We start from the raw sequence: 7,239 nt of genomic DNA, 5'->3' as shown, positions 1-7,239 counted from the left end.
TTTGAAAATCACTGCACCAGGCGAGAACCATTTCTATGATGGGACAGACTGTCTGCAGAGAACTCTTTAATGAAGGTGTTTCAATAATAACTTACATAACCTATACCACCATTATAAAACCATTAACAAACTGACAAAAAATAAGAAAAAAATTAGAAAATGACAGGAATCACTTTAAATACCATATTTTCCGGCGTATAAGACAACTTTTGAAACGAAAAAAAAGTCAACCGAAAATCGGGGGCAAAAGACCAAAATTGCACAAAAATTACCTGCAGATCTTGACAGCAAAGTAAGTCTTTTCTTTGAAGTTGGGGGTAGTCTTATACAGCGAATATAGGCCTAAACCTATGTTTTAACTGTAAAATTGGGGGGTCGTCTTATACATCGGAAAATAGGGTTTGTTTAAAGGGTACTATTTTTTTTCAAAAAGTATACCAGATAATAAATACAAACATGTGGAAGAGGTTGGTAAGAGGCTAAGCACAAAGACAAATCTTACAATCACTCCTTAAGAATATTTCTGTGACCTCAAAGGGAGGGTGGGGATAAAAGGGAGAGATCAACCAAAGGACTTATCTGCACACATATAAGCATAACCAGTGGTCAAGGACAATAGGGGAGTGGGGGCATGAGTGGGGATGGTGGGGGATTGGAATGGGGGGTTGAGGACAAATATGTGATACCTTAATCAATAAAGAAATTAATTATAAAAAATAAAAATAGCTTAATCTATATTTTTTAAAAAGAATGTTTCTGTGTTGAGTTGCATTAGAAAGGGCAAAGTGGTGGTTAAAAAAAATAGCCCCAATTCTGCATTGTTTTACCCACTATCATCAATGACAACAAATTCATCTCAGCTCCAAATTATGGTCCTGGGCTCAGAGCAGTTCACAGCCCTGGTTATACCTGGGTCAGACTGCCTGCTGCATTTCCCTTGCTTTCAGAGAAAAGCCTTTGATTTCACTCCAGCAGCACTAATTCATTATGCATTACAATTACCAAGAAAGAGGAAGATCTTACCCTAAACTTACAGAGACATAAAAACATTCAGTAACCTCACCAAGGTCACACCACAGCCTATCTATGGAACCCGGCCTAAGCCCTTTGAATATTCACCAATGAAATAGTTAAAATTGAAAACAAGTTTTCTCAATGTACCACCAAAAGTAATGAACACTGCATTTTTGTGTACAGAATGAAAAATGAGAATACTCTAAGGGAAAACAGTGAAATGACTCACTATTGGTTCCAGTTGAAAGAAAAACACTTGTTACAAATGTCCCTGTGTTTCAAGCCATGTTCCAAAGAAATCCTGAAAACCTTTTTACAATTTGTAAGGTCAAGATACTCCAGCTTATTATAAAATGGGCTATAGTCAAAAGAGCCCTTCCCTGTAGTTGGAGTCAAAAAACCTGGGTTTGAGTTCTGATTTCAATTACCACCTGCGACCTTGGACAATCACTTATGCTCTCTGAGCATCAACTCTATTATCTGTAAAAATGAGAATGATAACTACCAGGGTTATGGGGAGAAGGGGGGCTCAGCAAGGATAACAGAAGTGAAAACTGTGCAGGTCACAAATTTCTATACAAATAAAAGGTATTATTCTAGGGAAGGGACCTGAAAAGTATTTTCTCAGTTAGAAAATGAATGCATAACCACAGATTAGAATTTCATTTAGGTTTTAAGCATAAAAAGCTATGCCAAATGGAAATGGAGATGTGAAGTCGAGAGTATTGGCTACTTTTCACTGCATTGGAACAGCGTGCCCTTGTTGGTCTGAACAAATCCGTCCCTTACTCGTTGTCAGCCAGCCTAATATAATAAATCCTGAGGGATGTGATGAACTCATTTGGCCAAGGTTTTCAGCTCGGGGCTAAAAATCTTGTGGAGCAAGCACTCTGGCCTCGCAAAACCACCGCGGAGTCATTAGTGCCCATATTGAGCAGATCAGGCTCTGATTCAGGCTTTATCACAAGCAATACCTTTGATATATTTTTCATGTTCACTGCATTAAACATGAATATGTGTATGTCACAATAAAGAGTGCAGTTTTTCATTAAATAAATAAAGAAGCACTGAACTTGAACAACAAAAGAACCATTTTAAAGCAGATTTCATATAGCAAGGAAAATAAAGCGATGTTGTCACTACACTTAAGAACTTGCAGACATGACTTATAGGGAAATGGTAGAAAGGTCAGACAGAGGGAATAAAATCCTTGACATGTCAAGTAAAGAAAATTGTGGCTGCTTTTTTTTCCTCGGAAGCCTGCAATGTAGTCAACATAATTCCTCCAGTCGGTTTCATACAAAAGACCCAGCTGAAAACTAGCGTGACTCACAGCTAGAAAGACAGCATAATTCATGCAAGAGCTCCAAGATTTCCCAGTGAACTCTGTATTGCTGTTTTTGCCTTCCAAAAATTTTAGGAGTTCCATTAAAATTTAAAGCAGGGACATCAATATAGCACATGTCATACCATTTCTTTAGGAAAAATAAAATTCTAAATGTATTGCCCTTATAAGTAAGCCATCATTCCCATATAATAGTACTAAATTTTACTAAATGAATAACCTCATTTTAAAAATGCTATTAAGACTTAATTTTTATAACAACATCTCTTCCAAAAGGAAAACATAAATGTGTTTGCTCCTGGTTTTTTGTTTGTTTGTGTTTTGGTCCTCTTGTTAGTTAGGAAATATAATCTATTTTATTAAACTGCCTAGTTCATAAGTGAACGGAGCTTATTTCTATTAATATGATAGCACAACATAGTTAAAGTACTCTGTTTTAGAGCAAAAGACAATTTTGTAATTTGCAGTGTAATTAGACACTTGCTTCTCCATTAACTTGGGTCTTAAATTTCTGCAAACCTGCATGTATAATATTTATATTATCTATATCTGTATGTAGATGATATAGATATTAGATAGATAGATAGATAGATAGATAGATAGATAGATAGATAGATAATAGATAGTCATTCTACACAAAGACAGATAGAGAGGGGGTGGGGTTAAAGTGTGTGTGTGTGTGTGTGTATTGCTAGAAAAAAAAAAAACAAAACAAAACAAAACAAAACAGATGTTGACCACAGCTCTCACAAAATTCGCAGTGCAGTTTTGGCTATTGACTTATAGTTAAGATAGAGTGGAAATGTTTTTCCAAGGGAAATTGGATGAGTTGGAAATGGTGGTGGTGATGCTGTGCAGGGGAAATATTAGAGACATTGGAATGGCTTTTTGGGGGAAGACTTTCTTCCTGAACCAAAGAAATAGAGGTAATAAGAAAGTCCAGGCAGATTAAAGAGGCATTTCTGGGGTAGGATTCATCCCATTTGGATCTGATGAATGTCAAAGGTGCAGAGAAAGAATAGAGTGGAAAATGTCCTTGGTGTTGGGAGCTTAGGGTTGGATAGGAAAATGACACCATGAACTGAGTTCAAAATATAGGAAGAGCCACATGGGAAGAAGGATCATAAATTCCATTTACAGGGGGATAAAAGCTGCCTCTGATTCAGCCAGATGGAGACATAAAGTCAGTGTTGGGGACTACAAATCTGGAGTCAGGGAGGAATCTGAGGCAGAGCTTCTAAAACTTTAATGTGCATGGAAATCATTAAGGGATTTTGTTAATGCGCATATTCTAATTCAGTGGGTCTGTGGGAGAGCAGAGCTTCTGCATTTTTTACTAGCTCTAAGGTGATGCCAAATTGCTGGTCCAGGCACAACACTTTCAATAAGACTCTCACTAAAATTAAGTAAACTGTTCAAATCGGGTCTCTCATGTTGGAGGGAAATGAGCCTCAGATATGGACAAACCAGGGTAGTCCATAAACTGACAGAGAAATAAGATTAGAGCATGTAATATAATTTTGTTTGGCTTTATTTCATGTTTTCCTTTCCTTTCCTTTCCAGATGGAAACTCGATAAGGATACATGACTTTAATCACACAAACACACACACACACACACACACACACACACACTCCATTTTAAATGACTGCATTGAACACTTAAGATATAAATTGGTGAATGTGAATGTGATCATCTTGGAAGATGCAGTGCAAAATCAGAGGACAGTGATGGGTATGTTGGCAGATTTCCCTAAGGGAAACGCTCCCCAATTCTATTTTTGCCACTAGCTTTTGGGGATCCCATTCTTCATCCATTAATTGAAGAATTTGATCTAGAATACCTTATTGTTCTCTCTCATTTCCCCACTGAATGCTATCCTCCTATTAAATCATTTATCTGAGTTGACTTCTATTGGCCATTTGGTGGGTGCTTCTGCCCTTCCATTTGTGTCCATTGGGAAAGACAGAGACCATATTTAGATCCTCCCTATGTTCAATCCCAAACCCTCACTTACACATGGCCTTTGCTTATAATAGCCACTCACTGACATCCTATGATTCCCTAATTTCAAAGTTAGCATCACCATAAATGCTTAGAAAAAAAAAAGACTTCAGAGTAACCTGGATCAGTCCCTTTGCTGTGCAGCTATCTGCTCAGTGAATGTCCCTCTGCTACATGAGATTGGGTGGGTGGTGATGGGGGGGTCTCAGAATCAGAGCTAAGAGATGACATGAAGCTTTGAGAAGTGTGAGAACTGATTCTGATTCCTCCAAAATTTGCTTCTGTCTTTCTGTTTATAATCTCAACACTCAGGTTCTGGGCCTCAGAGCTAATATCATCCAAATGTACAGACACTGTACTCTGATGCCTGGGCCTCAGACATTAGGAGGGAAGTAAGCTTATACTGGGTCCTTATTTACAATCAACCTGCTCCATATCCACTTCCTTCCAGTTGATATTCCTTCCTTATCAACTGGAAGGCTACACCCAGGTATCCCCATTAGCTGGAACCTGAATGGTTGCCTATGCTTAAAAATAAATATATATATATATATATATATATATATATATATATATATATATTCCTTCTTGTCCACATAAGTGTCATTTTTAAGCAACATGTATCACTTCTTTGAGTTCCTGACTTTGTCACATTCCCCAAATACAGAATATGCTTTTGCTATCTTTATCTTGACTTTGTACCAAACTAAGCTGATTGCTGTTGTGCCTCATGAGTCTCTTGTCACAGTCTTCTGATAACTTAAGTTGTCCTAATGGCCTTTCTAAACACCCTCTGCAGTACCATCTGTTCCTCTTGGCACTCACAGGCACCAGTAGCTTCTTTGGGTACATTCTGTTTATAATCCTTCCTGGCATTGTCATCACACTCCAGTGACACAGCTCATCACCCCAGTGCTCAGTGGCTGCCACCACGAGAGAGAAGCCATGTGAGGTACAGGAAGCTGCTCATCCAGACTCTAGTCTGAGGACCACCATGCCCTCATTAGGCTTGTGAAAGTGCCATCCGAGCACATTGGCATTGTTATGTACTTCTAATGTGAGACTCCAGTGCAGTGCAGCAAAGAGACCTGGAGCGGGGCACCACCAAATGGCTCTGCTCCTTGTAATATGATGACAAATCTATACAGCAGGTGCCAGACCGCTGCTAATGCTGCTCTTGGATAAAGTAGGTTTGAAAGCAATACCAACAATGACTTCTACTCTGCAATCAGTCAAGAATAGCATGTATTGAGCACCCAGACAACACAGGTGCAGGTTTGCAAACAAAAGGGACACGGTGACTTTCCCAAGAAAGTCCACCACTACACACATGTCTTCCAACACCTTCAATAAATAAACACTGATTTTCTAAATTCATTCTTAATCATCTTGATGGAGTTAAACGATCTTTATTTCTCCCTCTGATTCCCCCATTGATCTTTGAACCTCTGTTAAATCATTCATCTGTGCTGGCATTCTATGAGCCTTTGGCATGGTTTCCTCTGCCCTTCCATGTTGTGCAAGTCTGGGAAAGGCAGGGACCACAATCAGCTTCTCTTAATGCTCAGCTCTCCATCCTCACACTGTCCTTTGCTCACAGGAGGTGTTCACTATATGTGTGACTGACTAAATTCCAATTCTAACATTCTATGACCACTTTAAATAGGTGAAGAGGGCCTATTTCCTCCAACATCCCCTATATTTATCAATATATATTCACCAATACCTCTTAAGGGATTATACTGTATAATATTACAACTATAAAAAGTTTTAGATGTCATCTAATCCCAAACCAGGCCCCATAAGTGAAGGAAAAGAAAGCACCAAAAGCCAAAGGAACTTCCCAAGGTCACTAGGTTCATTTGTGCCAGAACCATGAGCAGAACCCAGGCCTTATCTTCTCAGTCTAATGCTAGGATTGGCACACCCACTCTGCTGTGGTCACTTTGAGCTGCTGGCCACTACTGTCTCCATCATGCTTGATTAAACTCAGCCTTCTGAACTCGTAACTCAGAGGTGAGCATAAAAGATGGAATATTGTTTTCCTAATAGCATCCTATCAGCATTCTAAAGCTATTTAGTCTTATAAGGCACAAATCATATATAGCTCTACCTCAAGTTCTCAAGTAAGTTTTCTTCAATAAACAAAGGTCCTTCGTGAGGACTGTCCATTCACAGAAAAGTCCTAGGCCAGGCCACTCTGCTTAGCATCACTCACAAGGCAGCCCTTTCAGTGTTATGAATGGGGCCTGTGGTGTCTTGGCTTGTCACATTTTCAGCCTCACAGCAATTACTGTCCAGCCAGTTGGTATGCCAGCATCCATAGAAGTGACAGTCTGCTCTACCTTTCCTTTGGTCTTGTATGAATTTCGTCAATGAGAAGTACTGAGAGGAGAGGGCGTTTAGAAAAAGAAGTGCTGGACATAAAGACTATACGAAAACCTTTGTTTAAAATAGAATAATGATGAGTTTTAAAACATTGACTCTGAACCCTGCTCATAGAGTGGAAACACGAGTGGCCTTCTAAAAGCACCAGGACTTGGACCCAGTGAGATCATTTAAGTGAGAATTGATGGAGGTATTTCCATGTTTCCAAAGTTCCCCCAGGCAGTCCCAATATGCACAGAGCCAAGATCACTGAGTTACACTTTTCTGAGTCCTCTATGTTGATGCCCGAGTGGTTTTTTTCCCCTCCATCCACCATGCATGAGGTCTAGAAAAGTTATCTTTTTCAGTAACAAAGGGTCACCAAAGCATTGAACCGGGCAAGGGAGTGTTTGTGAGGGAGATGAAATGGACATCCTCCAGGAAAGCATGTCAGAATCTCATCAGGAAGGGAGAGGCAAAGAATATGTGTGTTGACAGGAAAAAAAAGA

This window comes from Pipistrellus kuhlii, unplaced genomic scaffold (assembly GCF_014108245.1).
Source record: "Pipistrellus kuhlii isolate mPipKuh1 unplaced genomic scaffold, mPipKuh1.p scaffold_m20_p_5, whole genome shotgun sequence".
NCBI classification, from domain to species: domain Eukaryota; kingdom Metazoa; phylum Chordata; class Mammalia; order Chiroptera; family Vespertilionidae; genus Pipistrellus; species Pipistrellus kuhlii.
The sequence above is the reverse complement of the archived record's forward strand: the minus strand, read 5'-3'. Positions refer to the sequence as shown.